The following is a 9,970-nucleotide window of genomic DNA, read 5'->3' on the forward strand; positions in this document are numbered from 1 at the left end:
GCTCATTGTAACGTATGAACATCTATATCTGTTGGTAAGTAGGAGAGGATGTATCATGTATGTGAGGCTTAAAAATTGAATGAATAAATTATTTCAAGTTTCGGTGACCAAGAGAATGTAAGCCACATGATGCAATTTAATTGGATATTATATACATATATATATATATATATATATATATATATATATATATTTTACAATGAGAAATTCATTTTGTATTGATTAGTATCACGTCATTGTGGTGACATGTGACATTGGGACAATTTGTTAATACTTTTTTGAACCAGTCTAAATTAGTTATTTTATTACTCCCTATTATTTATTTTATACGGAGTATCCATTTGGAGAGGGTGATTCCCAAGAGTTATTTGGAGAGGGAGATTAAATAATATCCCATAGTTGCAGTGAATTATGATTTTGATTAATAATTTATATAAAATATAAATAAGTAAAGAATTTTAAAATCTTATTTTTTACATAAATTAAAAATAATAAATTTGACAACTCACAACAATTACTGCTCGGAATTAAAATTATAAAAAATGATATTATTGATAACTTTAATATCCATTTTAAAATTAACAAACATAAAAATATGATGTGGTTATTCAAAATTTCAACTTAAATAGGCATCATTACTATTCTTGTACTCAAATTTAATAATTTAATACTCCATTTCTCTTTCCTTTATCTTTTTAGTGTTTCTTTTTTTCCTAAATTATCTTTTTAGTTTTTCATAACCATATCATCTTCTTTTTATTTTTCACAATAAGTTTCAAAGTACTCAAATTTAATAATTTGATTTGTACAAAATCTGGAGCAAAAACTGTAATGTTTTATAATTTTTTCATACTTCTACATTTTTTTTAAATTATTTTTCTTGTTTTTTGTTTTTGAGAGTTAGATAAATCATTTAGCTTTGATCATTATAGCAATTAACAACGCATATCAAAGTACTAGATAGATATTAATGATCAAAAACATAATATGAAGTATTTCAATGGTCCTTACAGAGATACAATTTAAAATATAAAACAAATATTCGTATACATAGTGACTGAAACTTTAATGAATACTCGAGATAAACTTAGAAAAAAAAATATTACAACCCAAATAGAATTAATTACCTTATATTTTAAAATATATTCCATTATATTTGACTCATGAATAATTACATAGACTCCGTAAAATAATAAATTGTTATTTATGGAGTCAAAATAAGAGGACTCTAAAATTATTTCCGTTCCCAAATTAATCAAAATTACACGGAGATGGCGGATAGAAAGTGTGAGTGCCCATCTTTATGCAGTTGGTCTCATGCGGCATTTAAAGATTTGGGGCTGCTGTTCTTTCCGTCCACTTTATATAGTAGCTTTGACTACTCAAATCATTTTTTATTTTTTCCCATAAAAAGTCTTGCCAATTGTATATATAAATGATGTTCCATAATTAGGTAGAGAATCCGAAAAAGAAAAAATTCGGTAGAGAAAATGCACATGCTCAATGACACAATTTTTTAAAGACTAAATTACAAGTTTGCACTTGGAACCACTCCAAAAAAATGTTTGCTTGAGGGAGAAAGCTAACTACTACCACTTTGCCTAAAGAAGGAATTTTTATTTTAATTTTTTAAAAAGAAAATAAAAAAAGAAAAAAGAGAGTGGCAAATCTAACATTAATACCAGACTTACAATAATAGATAGTCCCAAAATTCTTATTCATCTTTTTATTTTGTAATGTCATAAAATACATCTTTCATTCAAAAAAAAAAAAAAAATGAATGAATTATTTTTTATAACATTCCCAAACTATTTTCTTGACATTTATTTGATTAAACAAGTGCACTAATTACAAAATACTCATAAATTTTAAAATTCACTCTTATCAATATAATAAAAATATATTAAAACCCACTACCATAAAAAGTTAATTTTCCCTAAAACTCCAAGAATTTTGGTACAGAGGGAATAATTATTAAAAAATTGTCATTTTATTATTTGAATATCATAAAATTTATTCAAGAAATCAAAATTTTGTTGTATTTTTTGTAAGGAAAAATTTATGAAAAATTAGATAAATTTACAAAAAAAATAGGTGGTGATTTCAGTTTTCTTGCTAAACAAACCTATAAAGTGTTGAGAAAATTTTCATTTTATTTTCATATAACAAAAAATGGAGCATTTGAAAATTTCATTTTATTTTCATATAACAAAAAAATGGAGCATTTGAGTTGTTAACAAAAAAATAAAAACTAAAAATAGAGCATTTGAGAAAGGAGAGGTTATACCAGTTTGACTAATGGTCCACTGGTGAATTACAACAGATTTTATTTCACCTTTGTTAACCTTTTTTTTTTTTTTACCACTGTCTTTTGTTTTTTCACATTTTAATCTCTTATATTAACTTTCTTCTATTCCTGTCTCTCCATATTTACATTCTTTCAATACTTGACACATAATATATATAAAAAAAAAATAAAAAAAAAAAACAACATTGGTTTTAATAATACACCCTGACATTTGTAAAATTTATATGAGTAGTGATCTAATTTTTTATTATTATTATTATTATTGTTATTGTTATTATTATTTTGGAAAAAGGGTAAGCATATATGGGTATTGATTAATAACAAGCTTATTACAAATTCACAACACTCAAACTGAGTATTAAAATTTTATCAATTTGTTTTTTTCTTAAAATTATTATAATCATAATTATTACTATTTTTATATACTTTAACTACGGAAATCAACAAGTGAAACAAGACTCAAAACAAGACAAATGGGGAAAAAACGAGAGTTAAAAAAAGCACGTGCGGTAGAAGTCATTGGTTGTGAGTTGTGACAATAAATTTTAATGAATGTGAATGTGATGCATCACTAGGGTTCAATGAATGTGATTTGTGGGACCACCAGAGTAAACTTTTTCTATTTTAGGTTCCAAAGGCAAACCAAGAAAAGTCGCTTGGTATTTGATCTTTTGACTTGTTAACAGTTGTTAATATGCCTTTACGTACAAATGAAAATCCTTCATTTTTACTATATTTTTATCTTTTGCAGTTTTATGAATTTACAAGATTAAGGTATTTAATCCAAATAGTCTGAATAAGATTTTATTTAATTCGGTTTGATACTTAAGTTCTCATCAGTAAGAATGTACAACGTTTTTATTGTTTATGTTACACCAATAAAAAATAGACATGTTTTATTTTATTACCAAATCAAAAACGGTGATGCACCCTCCATATCTGATTTAGTAAGTGAGTACATATGCCCATCATCTATAATTTGGTAATTATAGAGGATGTCTCCATTTATTATTACTCATAATCAACGGTGAGGACGGTGTATATTATCACTAGTGAGGACAAATAAACATTAAATGTTTCGTCTAGCGTTCAGTTTTTTATTTTCGGTAGGAGTACGTGACAATTCGTGTTCACGTGTCATAATCGTGTCGTATCAATCTAAGGGTATTCTGAGGTCAACACTAACCCAACCCATTTAATAATGGTGACGGGAACCTTTAACACTAACCCGACCTGTTTATTAAACGGGTTAGACATGTTAACTTGTTTATAGACCTATTTACCAAAATCGAACATTATATTATTTAAATTATTTATAATACTCAATCAAATAATAAATACTATAAAAAAATATGCATTAATTAAAGAGGTAATGTATATTTTTGTTGCTTATGTTGAAATGACCTAATTATCTATAGTAATTGAGTTTAAACAGGTAACGAGTTACACGTGTGATATTAATATGATTATAAAACTCTTAGGTAAACGGGTCTAAACAGATTACAGGTGTTGAATTCCTTAACCCTAACACGACACTATTAATTAAATGGGTTAATCATGACGACCCGTTTATGATCCAAACTCATTTAAGGTAAACTCAAACTTGTTTATCTCGTGTTGTGTTCGAATCGTGTTGACGAGTCATGTCAAATTTTACCATCTCTAATTTTCGGAGGATCTATCCTTACTCGTTTTTGGACAGACAAGGGGTTGTTGATATTAAAACAAGTTAAAATGCCAAAATATACTGTCACTGTGCAAGATTAGAGGGGGCACTTGTTGATTACTATTGCCCTTATTTTGGGAAAGAAATTTGTTTTCTGTATGTCTGGCTATAATAAGAGTGCCATGCGTGGTTTGAATGAGAGTGCTGTTATTGGTCCTCTTGGACGGTGATATTACATGTAATATGAACCTTTCTTCATTTGTTTGACTATTCACAATGTTACTATCAAAATACTAGCGGCTAAGTTAGAACTTCTATATAAAAAAGGGTGGTGGGAAATCTATGGTGCTGTTTCATAAAATTGAAAATGAAGTATCGAAAATTTTAAGATTTGATTTTTAAGTGTTGATGTTTTTAAGTGGTAATTAAAAAATAAATAATTTTTAATATTTTTATTTTTATTTTTAGTATTCAGTATTCAGTGTCATAGTCACTTAAAATTTTACTTCATTTTAAGTGTTACTAACCGTTTTCAGTGGTATTTAAATTTCGTTAGCAAACACACTTAATTAAATAAACGCTTAATCCATTCAAAATTAGGCGCTAAATTAAATAATCAAACAGCACCTTTAAGTGTCTAAATGTCAAATTAAACTCTCCTCTGAAAGTGAAGTTTTTTAGCAAGGTCCAAAAAGTTCTTGCAATGCACCAGCAAATTTTAACATTTATAGTATAGCTATATTGGAGTTGTGGTGTCGTATCGCATCGAACGGATTTAAGCGCTCACACGTGTGTGATTTGGGATCTGTCGGATATTGTACCGCACCACAACAGAGGATCCTAACTCACTATCTTAAATCTAATTTCAGGTGTAATCTTAAATGTTAACACGAGAGTGAGAGGCTCGGAGTTGACATGAGAAGAAAAAACTACGTGCCATGGTGTTCTAAAATCTTGTTTAAATTGGAAATTATGAGAAAATAAAAAATATATATATTAAACTCTTGTCTTTTGAGGAAAGAAATAGAGAAAATTGATGGAAATGAAAGGAATTCATGCCCTGTCATTGATTTACTTAAAAATAAATAAAATAAAATAAAATAAAATAAAATAAAAACTATTGAGGAAATTTTAATTTGTAATGATATTCAATGGTAAAGAGAGAAACAAATTATTATTTTTCTTTCGCATAAACAAATCAATCAGGAGGAGGCAAGACTGAGCTAACACCTAAATAAACCATCCACATTTAAAGAAAAAGTAGGATTTACAGGCTCACAAGTCACTTGTCTAAGAATTTCAAGTAAATCATTGAAGCCACCAAATTTCAACGGTTATATATACATATATATTGCTAGTGACTTGGAAACTATGATTAAAGGCAACTTGTCAATTACTTTGGCACGTAGATCAGCCGCCCAACTTTCTCTCCCACCTCTCTCTAACTTTCTCTCTCTAGCAGCTTGTCTTTTTCACTCTGCCTCCCTGCTTCTTTCCATGAGAGTGGCGAGATGAAACTCGCTTCCCGTGACTGCAATAAACTCAACATATTTTAATAAGTGTGTTTTGTGTGTGTTTTTTACGCCCTTTTTATTTTCTTTGGTTAGATCTGTTTCATTTTCAGTTCGTTTTCGAATTACATGAGCGAATCTGTTGTTTTCTCCGATTAAATCTCTGGTCTAGGTATCTTTTGGTTTTCCTCGTCTCGATTTAATTTTTTTCTCCTTGATTTGATCTTGTGCAGGGTTTCTTAGGTATTAGAGCGACTTGTGGTTGTAACTTTTGAGTGGTTGCCGTGTTTCTTCCATGGTGATTCGGTTTACATAAGATTGGGCTCTGTTTCCTTTACAAATCTAGAGTCTGTTATTTATTTATTTATTTGCTTTTGCTTTTGCTTTTGTGCTTCTTTACTGTTATCTTGATTTCCCTTTTGTGCTTTTGAATGACAAAAGTAAAAAATAATAATAATAATAATAATAATAATAAATTACTTTGGCACATGAATGATCAAAGGAGTAGTAGATGACGATGAAATTGTGGGGCCTAACGGCCTATGAGATTTAAGAGGCACAATTAAAACCACTTTGTTTTAACAAAACTATGATTGAGGTGTCAAATTTTGGAAAGAGTGTTGATATTTGGATCCAAAATAATTGAATGAATTTTGATTGGTTATTTATACTTAAATATAAATTAATGAAAGGATTATTTTCTTATTTATTATTTTATTTATTATATAATTGACTAATTAAAATAATAAATTTAACAATTTATTGTAACTATTTGATGCAAAAATTATTTTTCCTTTGAGCACATTAAATGTTGACACCATCAAATATCTCACATGAATAATTGATCAATGATCATCCAAATCCTATTAACACTTTTCTCCTTTTCAAAATAGTTGTTCATCACGGTTCTCAAAATAAACAATTATTTTGGAACGGAGATAACATGTTAGTACGTGTTTTCAAGATATTTTATTTCATCGCTAAGACATGTGGTCTTGTAATATCCCTTTTATTTTCAAACTTGTATGTCAAGTCTCTCCAAAAGTTATTTGCTAGAACACAAAAAAAAAAAAAAAAATGGAATTTCAGTTTAGTTCACTATTTGCTTATAGCCTTATACCACCAAACTATTGATCTAATACAAATATTAGATGGTTCTGGACCTTTGTTAACTTGGTGATTCAGTTTAATCAATTGTAAAATAATAATAATTATAATAATCAAAAGTAATGTTGATATTTGTTTGTAATATATTATACTTTTGTGAGTTTATTTTTTATAATAGAAAAAGTTTAGATTAGACCGTGTTAATAGTTCATGACTATTTAATAATTTCGCTCTTGATGTGATCGAAAAAAATAAAAAATAAACAATAATACTTTTTAGTCTTGCCTAGGTCAAACATAGATGTCATAGCTTACCTTAAAAAGTGGATGTGCTTGTGCAATGTACAACCACCGTCTAAGGGAGTATTTCCACTTCTTTCCACCTTCTCCTTCTCCTTTTCCTTTTCCTTTTCCTTTTCCATTTCCATTTCCATTCTTTTATTGACCAAGGACACTGCCCACTACTCAAAAGAACCTCCAATTGGAATAATTGTTGCCCTCTAAATAAAGTAGCAACATAAAAAAAATATTAACATGCTTACAATCATAACTTCTTCGAGAATGATTCACAAACCCCACAAAAAAAGGGCTTTACAAAAATTATATTAACATGAATTTACATCCTAAATCAATTAATTATAACAATTTTGATAATATAATGAGTAATATGCCAAGCAGCCCCAGCACAGTTGAACTACTTTAACATAGTTTTCTTTCCTCGGCCAAAAGGAGTTCCCACGTTTATTCAAAAGTGAGATATATATATATATATATATATATATAGAGAGAGAGAGAGAGAGAGAAGGGGGGGGGGGGGGGGCGGGGGAGGGGAGAACACATTCAGAGCCCCTGTTCTGTGTTCAATCTCTTCGGTAACCATGCTTCATTGCCCATTATATTACAGCCTAATGGTTAGGTGTTACAAGTGAAATTCGTCCTACGTCAAATTTAGATTGAAGTTGAAGTGTGTATAAATAAATGGATATATAACAATATTTAATAATTTGAGTTTTTGAGTAAATGAACAAGCATCCACCGTTTACAATTAGTATTCTATCAGAGACAAATTCAATCTTTAATCCCGTGTCACGCCAAGTGCCCGACCCAAAAGGCTTCTGGATTTGTCCCCGAATGAACAGTGTGGTCCGATCGCAACGAGGACGTTGCGCGGGTTCGAATGTGGAAGAATGTTACAAGTACAATTTGTCTCACATCAAATTTGGATAAGAGTTGAAGTGTATAAAGATAAATGAGTATGTAATACTACTTAATTATTTAAATTTTTAAATAACGGGTAAGCATTACATTAGACTTTATTGACAAGGGTCATAGTTGTGAAAAAGCATATGAATAACGAAAAATCATAGAATACTTTGCAAGACTTACTTTACTGTGCAGTACTTCAAATCAATAAAAACACATCATTTGAAAGCTCTCTATTTTTTTATTAAAAAAAAAAAAAAAAAGAGTTTTCGTGACTCACCATTGAAAGGAATTCTACATAAAGACTAATTATTAAGGACTTGAATTATCAATTGCATCCTATAATACATGGCAGTCCAAAATAGTCAATATCACGTCGAAAACTAAAAACTACACGAGGCACATAGCATGGAAAAAATATTTGAATATATATGTATATAAATATTTAATGTCATAATGTGGATTCCATTGTAAAACAATTTCTATTACTAACAAATTCAGTATATATAATAAAATTTCTACATAAGTTGGATGACAAATTTAAAGAGAAGATATTGGAGGAGAAATTAATAGAAAAGTACGGTAGCGTATTTGAAATGATTGAAATTAACATTGAATATTGAATATAGACTAAATTTTGTGAATACAATGCTTCCAAACTATCGACATTCTGTCTACAATATCTACTATCGAAATCATTCTTACTGTTACCACTAAATTTTAGAAAATTACTATTTCTCTTAAAGTGGTAGGATAATCTTAATTCAAGGATTAATATTGAATAAGTTCTTAACTATTAGGAGTACAATCATAATATATCAAACTTTAATTTTCAAATTAATGAGAATAATTACAATGAGTAAGAAACAAGGGGTCTGCCTGATTTGTAACTATGCAAACAGTTTTTTGTTCTTAGAAAACTAAAAATATAAAATTGTACAAAAACCTAGTCTGCTTGATTTGTAACTCTAAGAATAGAATTCTGTTTTCAAAAAACTGTACAAAAAAAATATGTTTGGTTTAGTTTTCTGAAAATTGTTTTATGAAAATTCTGTTATAAAAGGTCTTGTTTTCAATAAACTGTCTTTTATAGTTATTTAAAAACTGTTTTTTGTTATTTAAATTCTTGAGAACTATTTTCAGAGTTAAAAACCAGAATGAGTTTTTAGAAAATAATTTTCAAAAAATTGAACCAAGCAGTTTATTTTATTTTTTTATTTTTATACAGTTTTCTATTTTCGATTGAATAGCTATTTTCAAAGATTTGTCTTTTATTGTTTTCTGAAAATTGTTTTCAGTTTTATACACAGACATTATTTTTACAAAATTCTTTTCATTATTCCAGTTTTCAAATTAATTACTTACCAAAAATAATAAATATTGCCCAACTTCCAATAGACCATTATTAGCAAGAGGATTGCATTAGAAAAATATTATAAATATTTTACTAAATACGATTTTTTTTGTTACCCTTTAAAAGATAAAATCTCAATTATTTTTGGTGACTAATCGTGGATTTTTATTTATTTATTTATTTATTTATTTATTTATTTATTTTTTTTATTTTATTTTTTTTTTTTTTCACACAAAGGAGAACAATTTTGAGAAAAACGGAGTACACCTTTTAGTAGTTTTCTAAAAACTGCACTTTTGTAACTCCAATTTTGCAAAAACTATCTTTTAAGAACACAAATAGGACTTATTTTCAATATCCTCGTTATCATGTATAAGGTTTACTTATTCTCCATTCATCAACTCCCGTAACTTCTCCTATATAAACATCATTGTATTATTATATTACTCACTCAATAACATATACGATTTCATATATTCTCGTTCTCTCTCTCTCTCTCAACATGGTATCAGAGCAGGTTTATCATACCCTACTCGTCTCAGATCTTCGGATCAACTCATCTTGGATAACTGTCTTGGATCTACGGATCAACTTGAATTTTTGCAACTCGCCTCAGACTCTCTCCTATATTATTGTATTACTCCCTCAACAACATATTTTATATTTTCTCTCTCTCTTTCTTTCAACATATTTTATATTTGTCTGAAAACAGTTTTATGTTCTAACTTTTTTCTAAAAAAAAACTGCTTGATTCAATTTTTTGAAAACTTTACTTCTCTGCACCATTCTTTCCAAAATTATCATTCACAAATATGGGCTTGA

The sequence above is a fragment of the Cornus florida genome, unplaced genomic scaffold (assembly GCF_030987335.1).
Source record: "Cornus florida cultivar Cherokee Brave unplaced genomic scaffold, ASM3098733v1 CherokeeBrave_3.0.0_Hap2_Chr03, whole genome shotgun sequence".
NCBI lineage: Eukaryota > Viridiplantae > Streptophyta > Magnoliopsida > Cornales > Cornaceae > Cornus > Cornus florida.